The 18,654-nt window shown below is 35.2% G+C and overlaps 2 long non-coding RNA genes across 3 annotated transcripts in view; one reads left to right on the top strand and one right to left on the bottom strand.

Moving 5' to 3' along the window:
* Positions 1-18,654, bottom strand: part of LOC144287955 (uncharacterized) — a 245,867-nt gene that overhangs the window by 188,864 nt on the left and 38,349 nt on the right. For both annotated transcript variants that reach the window (XR_013355833.1, XR_013355832.1), the window contains exon 2: positions 3,047-3,088. This is a non-coding gene — a long non-coding RNA (uncharacterized LOC144287955). The remainder of the gene's footprint in view (positions 1-3,046; positions 3,089-18,654) is intronic.
* LOC144287956 (uncharacterized) lies at positions 648-14,317 on the top strand. The gene is made up of 4 exons (XR_013355834.1): positions 648-721; positions 5,983-6,302; positions 10,625-10,734; positions 13,568-14,317. It is a non-coding gene; the product is annotated as an uncharacterized LOC144287956 (long non-coding RNA).

Here is an 18,654-nt window from a genome sequence, read left to right as displayed (position 1 = left end):
AAATACATTGTGGGAAAACACTTGTCTATAACAATTTTACAACATATATTTATGGCCTGACTTGTCCTTTTGTGTTTCCCATATAGGCATTTAAGTGTCGTAGCTGAACATATTCCCTTATTTACATCGATTTCTTAGAATTTTTAATTTACCACTGCTGTGTTAACCCTATTCCTGGCACCATATTACTGTTTTACTTTTGTTCCCCTCTGTGTCATATTTGCTCCATATTTCCAATATATATATTTTTTCATCTATATATTTTTTCATCTTTCTTAAACTACTCTAAGCATCTGTGTTAATTTCCGATTGCTGCTGTAACTAATTAGCACGCACTTGGTGGCTTGAAACAACACAAATGTATTATCTTACCATTCTAGAGGTCAGAAGTCTGAAATGGGTCTCACTGGGCCAATGACAAGATGTCAGCTGTGGAACATTCCTTTCTGAAGGCTCTGGCAGCTTCAAAAGGCTGCCCCCATCCTCATTCCCTGGCAAGTAGTTCCCTTCTGTTTTCAGAGCCAGCGACAGCCAGCAATAGCCCTTCTCACTCTGCCTCTGGCTCTCTTGCCTCCCTCAGTCACTTTCTAAGGACCCCTGTGATTGTTTACGTTAGACCTTTTTGGATAATCCAATTCTAGAATCTCCCCATTTCAAGGCCAGCTGATTACCAACCTTAATTCCACGAGGAGCCTAAGTGCCCTTTTCTTTGTAACACAAGGTATTTATAGATTCTGGGGATAAGAAAGTGGACATCTCAGGGTGAGGGGAGGTACAAGGTGGACCACTCACCTGCTTACATCAGATACCTTAAACTATTTTGGACTAAAGTGTGACACAAAAATGTTTAAAACAAGAGAAGTAATGACAATATCTTTGGGGCACATAATTTATCTTCTTCATAGATAAGTAAATAGGCAGTATATCTTAACCTCATCTTATCTCTCAGTGCTTGAAATAGATTTTTAATCTACAGTTGATAGTAAAAACTTGTTAAATAAATGCAAACCTACATTATTTTATCTCCATAATTCCATAGGCACATATTCACAAACTACATTATATATTATCAATTCCAGCTATTTTAAATGCTTCAACAATATGCCATATGATATTCTTCTATGTTTGATACTGTGTTTTTTTTTTCCTTTCCTGTTAAATACACTTTTCAGATCTACCTCAGGTAAACACAGTGTCAATCTCTTCTAATGATCATGATTTAAAGATTAATACATATACAAAAACTATAACCCTAGAATATCTGGGAAAACAAGAGAGCCTAGATAGTTGACAAGGAAAGGAGATTTTCAAGGATCTTAGTGTGACTTGGAAGGATGTGTAAAATATATTAAAAAAAAAAAAAACAAGAGAGCTAAGATAGTTGTTCAAGGAGAGAAGATTCTCAAGGATCTTAGTGTGACTTGGAAGGAGGTGTAAAATATAAACTTGACATTAGCTTGTGGAATTTAATGAAAGTAATAAATTTATCTAGTATTTGGAAGTTATATCAATGACTTACAAATTTTGTTTTAATTAAAATAGCAGGTTTAGCATACCTTAGATCTTTTCTGTTGCTTTCCAACTCTCAGTACCAATTTGAGTAAAGCACAATAAACTTATCTCATGACTCAGGATGTATATGTTGCCATTATTTGGAAAATGAATAATATAAACAATTTTAAAAAGTGAATGAAGCCCTGTATTCTCTGTTTTTGTAACGAACAGTAAAACTGTATAACAGGAATTCAGGGGGAGAGAATGTGAAATAATCATGTTAGAGCAACTGTTCTTGAAGATGGCTGCCATTAGAATTTCTGGGGATACTTGGAAATCTCAATGCCCAGGTCACACCTCAGACCAGTGAAATCAGAATCTGATTCTGATGCATGCCCACAGTTGAGAACTATTGTTTTAGAAACAATGATCTTACCTCCAGGGTTGATGTACAGTAGTTTTCCAGCAGCAAACAACCATATATGAAATTTGTAGACAGATCATCTACTAATTTATTCCCTACATTCACCTGAGCAGAATTTCTAGAAGTTTAAAATCCTAAACTTGTAACCATCCTCATGGGTAACAGAGATCAACTTCTTCAATACTTATCACTTACTGTTTGAATCTCCTCTTTACTCTAGAATCATGCCTTAGGATTCATTCTCAAAAATTAACAATTGATTTCATCTGATCTTACAATTTAGCAAGCTAGTCAGAAGTTCTTAATTTATCCATGAATGTAAAGTTAGACTAAATACATAGATTTCAAAATCCAAGGAAGAGAAGCTTTTAACCACAGATATTGACATTTATAATACCTAACATTTGTTGAGAACTCACTCTACATATTAAACTGATTTTATGAGATAGGAACTTTTTTTTTCATTTTATTTATTTTAGTCAATGAACAAACTTTAGTAAAGAGTAAATAAGACTTGGCATAGGCCACTAGGCTTCTAGCTCTAAACCAAGGGATTATGAACCAAGTCAAAGTGAATACAAGCCTTGTATTCTTACCTACTACACTATAGGAAAACAGAAAATGACAACATAAGAGAGTTTTTTTGAGCAGTAATGGAGATCCTCCAGGGGAGCAGTTTGTCTAGATGCTGTTCTCTTTTTGCTAAAGACTAAAAAGGCAGCCTTTCACCAGACCAGCAGAGAAATACAGTATTCCCCAAGCATTAAGAGGCAGCTGCAGGAAGCATTTTGTAAACATATGGTATTTGTATAATTAATGTTTAAGTAGAGAATTAACTTGCAGTTACAGAATTACAGTTAGAAAACCTGAACTCTCTAGAGCTGAATTCATAATACCTCTTTTTCTCTCCAAACCTATCTATTCCTTTTTTCTCCAGCCCAGTGCATGACAACTAGAAAACCCGTTATTCAATGCATCTCTTGGAAAAAATTCTCTACAAGCCCTTTGTTTTAATCCAGGGTCCTCTCATTCCATACTTCAGATATCTCTCCCTGCTTCCATTGCCACCTTTCAGGTCTAGAGCCATGTTTGCTGCCACTGGCAGCACAGAAGTAGTGGCCTACTTACCTTCTCCATCTATCCCATCCCCCGATATCCTGACAGATGACCCTGTCCAAAATAGAAATGTAAGCATGTATTTTTTTTTCATCAAAATACTTCAATAAATTTCAAGTTAAAATACTACAAGGTAGACTTCAAGATAAAATCCAATATCCTTGACTATAGTTCTAGATGTTTTCATAATCGAGCTCTGGCTACCTGCTTAGTCTCATTTCTCATTTTAACTCTAGTGTTTAAGTGAAATACTTGTGCTTCTCTGCCTCTGAGCATTTGTCAGGGTATATTAGAACTTTTTATTCTACTGGATATATCATCTTTTTCTTTTTTGAAAATTCTTCCAAATATTACTTCTTTTAGGAATTTCTTATTCCAATCTCCAGCTTACAACAAATTCTAAAAGTCGACTGCCTTAAATGACAACAATCAGAGAATGAGTAGTTAGGATTAGCTAACAAAGAACTGAATGGTGACAGTGCTTTTTTCATAAGTCTAAGGAGGTTATAAAATCTCAGGAAATGTTCTATTCTAAATTTTATCAAGCATCCTTTCTCCATATTTGTTACTTTTTCTCCTTAAATTTCTATGAATAAAGTAGATATAAAAAAGTAATTACCCCCTCCCTTGAATACTGCTTTGTTCAAACTCACCATGTCACTTTAAGACAATTTTTAGAATATGGTAATGTGATTATCCCTTTCTTGTAGTAGTGGGATTGATAAGCCAGATATTGTCCCAGATACTGACTTATCTTTTATAATTTTATCAATTAAATTTTACAAATGAGAAGAGCAAGATAAGACAAACATTTGGAAAGATGATGTAGAGATGCTATTAGTTATAATCACAGCTTGATAAATGATTCAGAAGTGATTATATTTCTAATTAATTTATGTGAGCATATATATATATATATATATATATATATATATATATATATATATCCATGATACTGTATAAACTAGAAGCCTGATCATGCAGTTATGGTGTTTACAATTATTATTCAATCAAATTTATAATAAAATTAATTTACACTCTTTACTGCATCATTTTACCCCATTGTAATGTCCCATACTAGTAAACAGTTTGCAAATAAATAATAATTTGTAATATAAAATTAGGTTTTTTGCTTTCTCTTCTCATTTTCTTATATCTCCAAGATGAAGAATATATGTCACTGTTGGAAAAATGTTTTAACCATTCCTGAGTACAGTAAAGGACAAGAATCTTGAATTAGTAAACAGCTTTTTCCTGGCCAGAATGTAGTATATCCTAATAAGGGCATTTCCTACCACCATGCCATGAACCTGACTCTACTGGCCCACTCATTTCTTTTTCCTATGTTTAGCTATTACAAAAGCAGGAGATTTTTTGTTCTTTTTCATTACTGCTTTGATCAGAAATTTCTTTGAGGAGAGGTAGATTATTTTTATTGAAATAACATAAAACTTAAAATATCTGCAATTATTGTTTTTATCATGGAAGAAGGCCTCTGTATAGGGTGACAGAATTCAGCAGAGCTTACAGGAAAGCTGGAAATGGGCTTCTATTATGCCTTCACAGGAGTTATGCCTTGCTTCCAAGGAGTGTCAACAGTTTGCCTAAATCTCCAGATAAAAGAGTATGCTAAACCTAGACTTGTGTTGATATTGATATCCATAACAATTGGAAGATAGGATGTTATAGAAAGAATTGGAAGGGTATGCCCACAATTATTTGAATAGCACTACTATGGTTCCTACTGATCCTTCTGTTTTGGAGCATGACTAATGCCAATGACTGGGATAGAATGAAGAATAGCTAGTTCCTAGGCAAAAATCCCAACAAAGGACCTGAAACCTATTCTGAAAGCAAATGAGTATTTTAGTTACTTAGGTTCAGCCAACATGAGGGAATGTAGAATAGTCGGCTCTGTTGTTGGTCCATAAACATCAGAGAACTGAGCTATATTCACATGGCTACTTTTAGCTATATATGCTATACAGAGTCTAAGAGCCTATAAAAAAGCAGGTTTAGGTCAGCATGGAGAAGGAGAAAAAGAAAGGAAAAGGGAAAGAAACAGAACAGAGAAAAATGGAAAATTAGATGGGGGGAAAGAAAGCAGAAATGGCAAGGGAAACAGTCCTATTAAAAGATTTTCAACATATGAAAAGGATAGAAGGGTGGATAAATGTGATATATACCATTTCAAAGACAAACCTCATGTTCTTTATTATTTTTTATTAAAAAAAGTAGATTTTGTTTTCATTCATACAAAGAAAAAAAGAAAGCATGGACAAAGACAACTCTTGTTCCGACCAGGCTTTCATGACACTAATGGCTTTGGAAAAGCTGTAGAATAGAGGGAGTAATGGCATCTTGGGAGAAGCAAAGAGGATTGGCAGGACAATAACAGTGAAAAGCAAAAAAAAAAAAAAAAAAAAAAAAAAAAAAAAAAAAAAGGTAGTGCTAAAGATGACCCAAAAGCTTCATTCATTCATCCTATTGTACAGAGTAAGGAGGAAGACATGGCCACATGGTCACTTCCTTCAAGGAGTCATTGTCAGAGAAAGACATGAAAGAAATAATTTCAAGAGTGATCAGTTGCATCTTACGAGTCTACAATGGCACACTGCATACATAGAGGCACAAAACTACTCAGGGGATCAAGGAAGTACATGATTTTTTTCTGGTTCTGAACCAAAGGCTGAATTTTCAATATGAAAGTGTTCTAAAAACAGGGATGCATGGTTGAAAACAAAAGTCTAAAAACATACTATTTGACAATAAAGATTGAGTGGGAGAAGCAGAGCTGGAGGCAAAGAGTAGGGAATTTTCTCTTGGAGTTCACCAGAGAATGAACAGCCTGATACCTCCTTCAAAACATATGAACCATATTCTTATAGTCTTGAAATAATTGAAATTCATAAAAATACATAAATTACAATTATGGCATAATCAAACAGGTTTAACTTCAGAAATGAGGTGAATCGCTGGGCAACTGCAATCAGCTGGCAATTTTGAGACCAGCCATTTCTCATAACGGTGGAACTCTAATTTGGATAACAGAACAGAGGCACAATGAAGACACTGTGCCTCTCTCTGAGTAATTGCTTTGGTTTCTAATGGAAAAGAACCGCATCCTGTTATCCTGAAGTAGCATTACAATATGTGGCGGCCTCTAACTAAATCAGAGAAGAATAGTTAGAGAATATACAACTCTTTGATATATTGACTTCTGGAACACTATTGTACCTGAAGAAGCCAATAAATAATATTTTGAAAGGTAAGGATACATATAATTAACTTAACTGAAAAGATAAAATAACTAGTTCTCATATTGCTGCACCTAAACTTTCAAGCTTGCTTCAATAAATATGAAGCAGAGTCTAGTTGTTTATGCAGGTGTCAAAGTTTCCTGAAGGATAGGTTTTAGTTATTAATAAATCGTAACACGGGAGCGGGATATAATGTAATATCTAGGCTAAGAAATTGTATAGCCAAAGAAAGAACTCTCACCTGCCTTGAGAAGTAAATAGCTCCAGGGAGCCATATGTGGCCAAAGGAATTCACAACTTTCCTTACTCAGCACATAATTTCAGCATTTAACCTTGTATTGCTTGATCTATTCTGGTTGTGTGTGTCTTTTATTTATATCATACTGTGAGCTTAGCATGAGTAAGAACGATATCTTCTCCACTTTGCTGTCTATAACTCATAGTACTTAGTGTCTAGCAGGTGCTCAAGCAGTATTATTGATACTTATACCATACTTATGTGCATTTGATCTTGCATGCTTCCAGTAAATCATAACATTCTGCTTTTATTTTATGTTTTCTTTGCCTCTCAGAATTTTTTCCAATTACGTGCAAGATTGCTAGGTGATTTCTCTATCGCATGAACTCTAAGGTTGACACCACCTGCATGTTTAAATAATTTATATGCAAATACTTGTGTGTAAAGCACTAGCCATCATGATTTTGTTGGTGAAAAGTGAATGAGACTATGACCTCAAGAAATCTAAAATCCAAAACGACAGCTATATATAGTGACCTGATGACTATCAAAAACTGGTAGATTGTGAAAGATATACATGTGACATGCAAGGAAATGATTCCAGGCAATAGCATATCAAGACACACAAATGCATTAAAGAATCAAACCTATTTTGTGAACAGATTCAGCTGTTTTCAGCTGAATTTACAAGCTGGATTCAGCTTGTAAATTCAAGTCTGGGAGGGCAGATGGTTCTCATGTTTTCTTAAAAGATCATGGCTAGCTCATCCTTTGCTTCCTTCAGGTCAAAACAGAAATTTCTCTTTCATTTGAGACTTCCCTGACCACCTATCTAAAATTTCAAAGTTCCTCACGTTTTATATTTCCCTTTACGTTTTATATTTCCCTTCTTGCTTTAATTTTTTAATCCTTATTACAAGTAATATATTATATTCTACTTATCCTTATTACAAGTAATATATTATATTCTACTTATCATGTTCTCTGTCTTCCTATTAATTCCTTTATGCTTTGTTGAGCACACTGCAAAGGCTTTGAATAAATATTTATGGAATGAATGAATGGAGGGAGATGAGTATCAAAATGAACAGCTGAGTCACCTAACAGTCTCTTCCCTCTGATGGATGAATTGATAGGCAATCTAAACAAGTCTTTGTTCTTTGAAAATTGTATCTGAAATCTCTTGAATATGGCACCAGTGTTGTGCGGTCATCCAGTTCATGTCAAGATGTTTCAATCTAGTTAGGGATCCTTTCCTGTTCTTATAAAACAAATGTTTCAATCATCCTTAATTCCCAAGTACACCTTTTCTCATTCTCTACAGCTTTGCCACACACAGCCTAATTCTCATATCCAGTCCTTGTTCTTAGAATTCCCAGTCCTAGTTCTTAGAATTCCAAATGAATCAGAGCCATGAAATCCCCTTGTACCCACTTTTCTGGGTAGCCTCTTAAGGAAGAAGGAGTGAAGAACTATGCATTTTTTAAATAACTCATCTTTTATGAGCCCTATTACATTTCTACTCTTTATTTTTACATTTCTTTTTTTTTAAGATTTTATTTATTTATTCATGAGAGACACAGAGAGAGAGAAGGGGGCAGAGACACAGGCAGAGGGAGAAGCAGGCTCCATGCAGGGAGCCCGACGTGGGACTCGATCCCGGGACCCCAGGATCACACCCTGGGCCGAAGGCAGGTGCTCAACCCTGAGCCACCCTGGCACCCCTATTTTTACATTTCTATGGATCTAGCATGTTTCTATATCCCTTAATAGCATCTAAATTTAAGAGTTTCACATAGACTTTTCTTGAGTAAATAAAACAAAGCAATACATTTGGATGCAAAGAGAAAAAGTGAACTATAGCTAACTTCAGAGAACACCAACTGAATGTTAATCATCATCTCTAACTTTGGTATAACCTTTGATAAATGGTTAGGCCATCCTTTATTAAAACATACTAAAAGCCTTACACCAAAGTTCTTTAAAATTATGAGAGAAAATTAAATTCTTGGTGGTGACACTAAAATGGGTATTTGTTTGCTTTAGAAAAGGTCAGGATGGGTAATTCTAATTATTAGAAATTCATATTCTATTATAAGAGATCGAAAGTACAGTCAAGTTTAAGCACAGTCAAATTTAAGCATTAATATTATCAGTTGTGTCTTGAAAAAAATGACCAAAGAAGATACCATATTTGTAGAAGATCATAAGGTTTGTTTATGTTATGAGGGCATTTGCTTCTTTTGGTTGGATTGCTAGCTGTCCAAAACTTGTCTCAGTGGGAATTGGATATAAGGGTCTTTTGAGTCTTTTATCTTTTTTTTTTCTTTTTTTTTTTCTTCTTTTTTGTTTTTCTATAAAAGCCAGTATCTCTTTAGGGACATAGTTTTTCTCAAACAAACATATATTCAATTAACAATTAATTAATGCACCTTTCAAATATCAGCTATTATGTAGCAGGTAACTTTCACAATTGTGGTGGATTCAGTTTCATGTTACTTCCTTATTTAAAAAGCATTCCATTTTCATTCATTGAATATATCAAATATCCAAATTCCTTCAACTGTCATTCAACATCAATTTAATATATTTTCTTTCTAATCTCCTTGCATTCAGAAAATATTTATCATTTACTCTACCATAGAAATTGTTATAAATCCTACCCATTTTTGAAAACTGAGACTGTATCTGGTTTATGAATAATTTACTAAATACTTCAACCTGTGTTCTACCCATGCAAAAAGACTATAACACTGTCCTATGACTTTTTTTCTACTTGAAGTATTTATCTATGATATTTATGTAACTATCCACTTGTGTTGTATAGCTAGCTTTTTGATCCTCTAAAATTCCTGCCCTATATTAAAAGCATTCCATGCCTCCATTTAGCACTTTTGGTATGTAGGATTTCTGGCACATTGTATGACTACTCTTTAAAACCTTTCTAGCTGAAAAAATAACTGGTCCTGGATTGGGAGGCAGTCTGAACAATGCAGAGAGGAGGACCGAAAATTCTGAGGCCTAATTTTAGATAGCTGGACATAGGCAAATATGAAAATCATGGTCCACATCAGGAGGTGAATTCTGATGAGGAGGGAACATGGGTGGGGAGAAAAGTTGGAAAATATAAAACCTGCTTCTCCACTTCTGAAATATGTTGTCATGTTAAAGTGGCTTATACTCCTTTTGCTTTCACATTAAAAAGACAGACCCCAGTAAATGGTTTTATCTTTTGTATATTGGATTGTACAATACTTCATATCTCTGAGCAGATCAGGGTGGCCAGAATTTAGGAGTTGCTGCTTCCAAAAATATGTCACTTAGATTTGTTTATATTCCCATAATTCTTGGCAAAGAGCTGTCACTTAAAATTCTGTGTAAATTTACCTAATTAATATAGTTAATTAAAAAGTGAGACTATATTGACAGAGTCAGTGTGTTAAAGACTTTAATGTCAGGTCTATTAATATATTTCATAAATATTTATTGAGCACCTACTATGTGTCAGACACTACTCAAGGCATTGGGGACATAAAAGAGAAAAAAAAATATTAAATCCTTGTGCTTGACAGGCTGGTATGCTAATGCAAGACAGACAGAAAGTAAAACACATAGACTGTAAAAAAAATTCACTTAATTATAAATAGTATGTCAATAATTAAAATAGGACACAGTTATGTCAAGTAACAGGGTGGCTTTTTTAGATTAGGTAGCCAGAAAAGGTTTTGCTAAAAAGGTGACATTTCTGCCAAGATCTAAATAACAAAGCCATGTTGGCAAAGATTAGTTGGAAAGGGATCTGGGCAGTAGGGCCAGCTAGAACAAATGCCCTCAGGCAAGAGCAAATTTGGCATATGTGAAAAGCAGAAAGAAAATCAGCCTAGTTGGAGAGGAAAGAGCAGAATGAGACGAAATGCAGACGAAGGTGAAACTGATTCGTGTATGACTCTCTAAGTCATGAGGGGAAATGGGATTTCCACTTTTGCAACTAGAAGGGTAGAAAGTGACATGACACGATTGGATGGCTATTGTTTATAGAATGCATAAAGTCATTTATTCAACAAGTATTTCTTGAAATCTTTTATGTACCAGACACTGTTCTAGGCGCAAGAGCTATGTCAGAGAAGGAAATGTGCCATGATACCTGCCCTCTTTGAACTTCCTTCATAAAGGAAGGAAGACGGACAGTAAACAATACGCAGGTAAATGAATTATGCAGTATGTCAAGAGATAACAAGTGCTAGGGAGAAAGGAAAAAGCATGGCAGGGAGGTGCGGATGAGAATACTATGTGGCGAGGAAGGGGATGAGTTCGAATCTTAGATATTCAGGGCAGGCAAGATGGAAAATATATTTGAATAAAGACTTGAAAGGAAAGGAAAGGATTTGAGGCTACCCTCTTTTTTACCCCATCATTTTTATAGTTGAGAAAAATGTCAACTGAGGTGTTAGTGTTTTTCCTATTTTCACCTCTTACTATCATGTTTGTCTCATGCGTGTGGCTTGAAGCGTACTCTTTAATCTCTATGGTTATTATTCCTACGCTATATCCCCACATTATTTTGTTAACAGTAAAAAAAGAAAATTCTGCACTGTAATTGGATTTTAGACGATGCTCTAGACAATCATTTTTTATGTTTGCTTTGCCATCAGCTCTTGATATTGTTCTTCAACTCACAGTTATTCAAATAGACATAATTATCAAAATAGTGAGAAACAAAATCGTGACAGTTTATGTGATAACTTATCTAGACCATGGAACCTAGTCAAACACTATTTTTGGCTCTTTCTCTGAAGGTATTTAAACAAACATTAGGATAGTGGCTAAAATAGGCTCAAGAGGATACTGAGACAGAGAGAAATAGTAGGTTCAGAGGTTTCCTAAGAAGGTAGGGGGAGACTTGAGGTAACACAGAAATAGGACCAGTAGAAAATAGAATAAAAACGAATGGCATACACTTGAAACTAATCCAACACTGTATGTTAACTATATTGGAATTAAAATTAAAAACTTAATTTAAAAAAATGGCAGTGAGCCAAATAATTTTGCCTTCCTGCTAGATTAAACAACAAACCAAACTGGATGAGGGTACTATAATGAGATAGATTTTTCACATGTTATATTGGTAAGTTCAATTTCATAAAAAGCCATTATCACCAATTTTAGTTAATCAGTATTTAAAAGTAAAACAGTGTTGCTAAAAATCCTGTTTTTATCTTAGAAAGGCTGTGTTACAATTAAGCTAACAGTGTAGTCGCCCAAAAGGAGAAGCTTAATAAGCTGTAATCATGACTCACTTCTAACTAGAAATCCCAAGCAGAAAGTGGTCTGGAAAAAGAAAGACAATGGACATGTTAGTTTGAACCTCAGAATTGCTGAGGAAAACTTAAGAGTAGGACAAACACTTTCAGTTTCTCAGGGTGATTGGTCAGGTCCAGGTATGTTTCTCATCTAGAAGATCAAAGTTTGAAAAACTCTTAGAGGGAATAGAGCATTAACAACTGGCATCAACCTCACAGAGTCTGACCCTGTAGGGACACTGTACCTATTAACTGAAGTGCCCTAAAATCCTGGATTCAAAAAAAAATATGGTGTCATATCTACAAAACTCTAAACTATCCTAGGAATGCCTCTACTCTAGTTTGTAAACAATAATCTTCCAGACACTATTTCTGCCCAGATGGGACATAAATATTCTTTGTCAGACTAAGGGAACTAAATTTTAAAACTAAACATATGGACATGGTTTCATGAACCCAAGACTTTCTGGAGAAAATGTGCATCCATTTGCATGCCTGCGACAAGTTCCAAATTCACATCTTTCCCTAATTCTTGGTGTCTTGCAAAATGTGAAAATGTGTATGTCTTAACTGTTGTTTTAATTTTAATGTATTTTTAATGAATACAATGAACTAACAAACATAATTTATTATGCATTTAGGCTGTGACTGCTAAAATATTTATCTGGGTAGTCCAGAACTGGATAGATTCATATCTTAACTGGTTGGTAATTGTAGGAAAGTTTTCCAACCCTCCCGACCCCCAGAAAAGGCTGTCTCCTTCCCCCAGTCATTATTCTTTCTTTTTTTTCTTTTTTCTCTTCTTTCATGTTTCTTGTTGCTACTTTTTGTTTGCCTAGAATTGTTTTCTTATTATTGTATGTCACTTTCAATTGAGAATAACTCCTTGAAGACTCTGCTTTTTTATGCTTCGTGTCAGCCACAATGACCTAACATCGCTTTACATCCATATCTACACAACCTAAGTAGAATTGGAATTGACCATCAGATTCTGTGAATTCAGTTCATGGGAGCCTGTCACCAATCCCTACAAGTGATGAGGCTTGTATTTCAGGAGTCCTGCCAGTCACATAAGCTCCAAATGAATCTTCCAGGCAGAGCTATTTCTAAAGCTGGTTTTGAAGAGGCATTGGCTATTTCTTGATGATTATACATGATTATAAGCTCTTATTTTGAGATGGAAGTATGCGTAATGCTCTGTGAATCATTACTACTCATGATAATAAGAATAGCACTACCATCCAGTGATATAATAGCCATAAATGCTTCTGGTTTATTCTTTGCAACTTAAAGTGACTCATTCAATTCTCAGGATAGCTAATAAATACTTGTAAAATATGTGCTAATTTAGTCTAGGAATAAAAAAAAGTGCTATATAAATGTGCAATAATCAAATAACAATAGCAATACCGTGTTCACAAGTTAATAAATAATGAACTCCTATAAAAGCTGACTTCAATCCTCAGTTTAAAATTAGGTTTAGAGTTTTTGTTTTTTGTTTTTTTTGTTTGTTTTTTCTTTCATGTAAGAAAGGGCAAAACTAAAAAAAATAGTTTTTATGCTGAAGTGCATCCATTAAAAATTGAATTTTCACACTTTGAAATTGGGGACTTAACTGCTGTTGAAAATGGCATTAATATGATAATGATATGCTAAATGAGAATTTTTCTTTCCTTGTTTTCTCTAGCCTAAGTGTATATGATTTTCTTTACTTTTTTTCCTCCACCTTGTCTAGGCAGCATCCCTAAAATTTTTAATGATTCAGTGATCCAGTGGTCACTCTATTGTTCTAAACACACTGGCAACATGAGTCAAGACCCCATCTGATATACATTCTCTGAGTCTTCGGCAGAGTGAAAGGTAACAAGACATTTTCTAGAAGCCTACTCTCAGGAGAAGGAGAGACAGAGATGTAAAATCACTTGGATACACAGTATACTGGAATTCTTTCCATCAAAGAGGGCCTCATTTATGATCTCCTGGAACACTCTGTAACAGCTCTCCTCTTTCTTCCCAAGATCTTTACACCCCAAAGCTACTCAGGAGTGCTCACTTTCTAGACATGGACTCCTTATCCTGTCTTTGCCACCCGTTACCCGTTCCTTCTTTTGTTCCTTAAATGGACCCAGCTGCTCTTTTAGAAATGAGTAGACCTTCTTTGGGAAGTAAAAGTGCAGAGAAAATTTTTGGACAAATACAGGCTTGTCTTTGGCAGGTGGGATGAAGAAAAAGCCAGAAAATTTTTACATGAATGATATTGCCCTGTCACTCATGAATAACTCAAATATAATGTCCAAGAGTGAGAGCTCTGAGGCCTGGAACGCCTGGATCCAAGGAGCTGCTCGCCCAATCACTGTTTGAATGCCCTTGGACAAATGTCCTAATATTTCTTTGCAAATAGATGTATCTATTTTAATATGTATATATAAACACATAGTTTGTACATAAGTGAATTTTTTAATATTTGAAAAAGTGAATAAATATAAATGCAAGAAATATAATAATGAATATAATGATATCATTATGTGACATATAATAAATAGAATAATGAACCTAATAAGAATATCTAGTGCATAAGAATTCTACTGTATAGTTAGATAAGTAATTATATATTCAATACCTGGTACATTGTTGATCAGATGGTAACTGCTCAATAAAAATCTGCTATCATTTTTATTATTATTGTTATCTTGGCCCAGCTCCTGAATTTATTTTTTAACTGGTTAACAAATACACTTCTAAAAATCATTTCTTGGCTTGGATGGCCATTTCTTAATGAATTTGATGGCCACCTAGTAAAGCACTTAGACTAACAACTTCATTCAAATTAGGCAACTTTTTCATTAGCTTCTGTTGGCTAAATATGTAGGGCTACATTTGACAGTGAAGGTTGTCACTTCCACGATGAGATGTATAAAATATTGCATCTGTAAATTACAAAGCCACAAAATGAATGAATGTATATTTTTTTTAATCCCAACTATACAGTAGAGTCAAAGGAGTTTAAAAAAGTACAGATAACCAGGCCCTATCACCAGATATTGTGCCTTAATAAGTCTATGTTCAACCTGTGCACTGACTTGTATTTTTTTCCCTCCATAGATATTGCCAATGTACAGCCAGAATAAAGAAAACCCATGGTATACAGATTACACCATGGAATCTAAATTCTGAAAGTGATTTTGTGAACTATCTAATCCAGATATGTTGGTAGCATATTCTCATTCAGCATACGTATGAGCATCTCTAACTGATGCAGCTACTCTCTGAATAGTTATGGAAGTTGAAAAAAAATATTGCTTTTTCACATTTAATCTTTCACATTTTTAAAACAATTAACAGTTCTACACTTTTTACCAGACTTCACAAGGCTAAACATCCCAAAATCCTTCCAGTTACACTTACCCAGATAACCCTTTCCTTTTTTCAGTTTGGCCTTCAGGGCTGAACACCGGGTAAGGTATAACTATCATTCTGTGTAGCCTTCGCCTACCAAATTGTTCTAAGGATACATTAATTTCAAGATGCCTATGTCTCAGGATGCCTGGGTGGCTCAGTGGGTGAGCATCTGTCTTTGGCTCAGGGTATGATCCTGGAGTCCCGGGATCGAGTCCCACATCAGGCTTCCTGCATGGAGCTTACTTCTCCCTCTGCCTATGTTTTTGCCCCTCTCTCTATGTGTCTTTCATGAATGAATAAATAAAATCTTTTAAAAATATGTGCCTATGGCTCTATTTTATAATCCATACATCCTGCTGCTAAGTAACATGGCTACTACATTAGTTATCTATTACAGTGTTTTGAATTGCCCCCAAAACTAAGCAGCCAAAATGAACAACATACATTATAAATGAGGTTATACAATTACAAAGCATCTATTATATCACACAATTTCTGGAGGTCAGGTATCTAGTAGTGGCTTACCTGAATAGTCTTGTACCAGGATGTCTTATGAGGCTGCAGTATAGCTGTAGGCCCATGCAGTACAGCCGTGGGCCTGTGATTTTTGGCAGGTGTCAGCTTCCCCCAGACTGCTGGTTAGGGCCTTTCATTCCTTGTTAACGTGGGCCTTTCCACAGGACTGCCTTATGGCATGGCAGCTGGCTTTCTCCAGAGCATGTGATTCAAGATAGAACCAACACCCAAGATGAAAGCTACAATCCTTTTAAAAAACTAATAACAGGGCTGCCTGGGTGGCTCAGTGCCTCCTTCAGCCCAGGGTGTGATCCTGGAGACCTGGGATCAAGTCTCATGTCAGGCTTCCTGCATGGAGCCTGTTTCCCCCTCTGTCTATGCCTCTGCTTCTTTATCTCTGTATCTCTCATGAATAAATAAAAAAAAATCTTAAAAAAAGAAAACTAGTAACAGAAGTGGCATACCATCACTGCTGTATTATACTCATTAGAGGTAGTCGTTAAGTCTAGCCAGCATTCAAGAGGAGAGGGATTGAGCTCTACTTTAATGAAAGAATATAGAAGAATTTGTGCATATAATTTTAAAACCACAACAGCAATGATCCTGAATTGGTACAACTGTTCTTTTGTATACAGCTAAAGCACTTTTTTACTCTTTCTTATGCATTTTTACAAGATTATTGCGACCTTTTTTGACTCACATCCTAATGTATTCCCTTTCCTTCACAACACCATGTTACTTGCATATTTGATAATCATACATTGTATATAATCACCCAAGCTATAAATGAAGTTCTTGAGACAGATCCAAGTATGGCACTATGACATGGCAATAAACCAGACCTCCCACATGACATTAATTCATAGTGCAAAATGCACTATGAAGGGAGCCCAATGTGGGACTCAATCCTGGGTCTCCAGGATCGTGCTCTGAGCTGAAGGCAGATGCTCAACCACTGAGCCACCCGGCCATCCTCAAAATGCACTATCATTTACAAGCTTAGCTCATGTAATCACAGCCTCACCTTCAAAAGAATATCCTGTATCACTCTGTTGAAGTATTGCTTACATCTACAAATAATATGTCCATCAGATTTTCCCTCAGTTCTGGTTCAGCAATATGACAAAAGGAGGAGGCTGGATTCACTATTTTTCCTTAATAATGAATCATTGCTTTTTGCCATAAACACATTTATGGCAGTCAATTCTGAAATTCACCTTCAAATCTGATCAGTTTCAACTTTCTGGCATCTCCTCCATTTTCCATGACTTCTCAGACACCCTCATACTGGTTATAGATTATTTTGCAATTCTCTTTATAAATTGAAAGAACATCTGAAGGAGAATTGGTCTATTCAAAGCCAATAAGTCTTTTTGAAAATATTATGTGTCTGCATGCTTTTGGAAGTTTCTTTCTTTTCTTTTTTTTAATTTTATTTTTTTATTCATGAGAGCACACAGAGAGAGAGAGAGAGAGAGAGGAAGGCAGAGACTTAAGCAGAGGGAGAAGCTGGCTCCCTGCGAGGCACCTGATGCGGGACTCATTCCCAGGACCCTAAGGATCAGGACCTGAGTTGAAGTCAGATGCTCAATCACTGAGCCACCCAGAAGTCCCCATTTTTGGAAATTTCTGCATGGCTCTCTTTTAAATTTCTTCTCCCACTTATAAGAATGTTTCATGTTTTCTAGTCATTAATAAGTGAATTATCAAGTGGAAGCCAAACCAGCATGGACTTGAAAAAAAAATAAAAATGTAATCGTGTATTATCAGAACATCAAATCAAATACAGTGTCTTATCAGACTTATAATAAGGAAATTTCTTCACTGGGAAAAAATTATAAAATATGGCTTTTGGCTTCCAGAAGTTAAGGCTTTCTAGGAGCTTTACGAGTCAGTCAGTCAACACAAAATCTAGTTTGATTTGGAAAAATCTGGCAGATTCAACTTCTCTTAAGACTCAGGTTATAATTCCCCAAAGTAAAGCCTGAAGTCTTGCTTCCAGGAGAAAGCTTTCATCAAAGATTTTATAAACATACTCTCACCATCTAGACATATATATAAAAAATGACATCATTCTATAGGTTGTTTCAAGGCCCCTTTGGTGTTTTTCTCTGAGGGTTCATCTTAGGATATTATTTTTATTTTTATATATCTTTGCATACTAACATATGTAGCACTAGACAATCCAAATTTGTTCTCTCTCTCTGGGACTAGGCATTCTTACTGTGTTGGTACTAGAGTACAGCTCTAAATCATCCTCAGCAATATTCAACAACAATACACGAAAGAACAACTAACAAAGCAAACAAAAAAAAAATCCACAATGAATCCAATAAAATAAAAACAATCATGAAAAAGAGGCATTTAAATTTTAGCTGTGCTCTCATCCCCAAAAGTACTGCGACATATTCTAAGAAAGAAAAGAGAGTTCATATTGTATTGTTGAGGCAGATTTGAGACACTCAGCACAGATATTCAATTTCTCTGACAGATTTTAAGACTTGCAATTTTTAGCTTCATTAGTTAAAACTTAGATGATATACAGTAGCAAAAATTGAAAAACGTTACTTTCTTGACCTAGAGAGGTTCTTATTACTGTACATGTCTTTCCAAATACTTTTTTCTCAATCTAATTGTCTATTATTCTAACAATTTTGTGTGGACTTAGTGCTCTTCTTGGACCAGACACCATGGTTTGGAAAAATCCCAGGCAAACAACCTGACTGAATAGGAAAATACTTATTAAAATTGCCCAGGAAATAGTTTTCACAAACGAACCTTAATGGATGTCATAAAAGACTGATGATAATGCAACACGGACTATTCCAATGGAGATGCAATATTTCCTGGGAGGAAAATATATTTATTTGCTGAAGTATCTAGTGAAAATTATATTCACAATAGCTA

This window comes from Canis aureus, chromosome 17 (assembly GCF_053574225.1).
Source record: "Canis aureus isolate CA01 chromosome 17, VMU_Caureus_v.1.0, whole genome shotgun sequence".
NCBI lineage: Eukaryota > Metazoa > Chordata > Mammalia > Carnivora > Canidae > Canis > Canis aureus.
The sequence above is the reverse complement of the archived record's forward strand: the minus strand, read 5'-3'. Positions and strand labels throughout refer to the sequence as shown.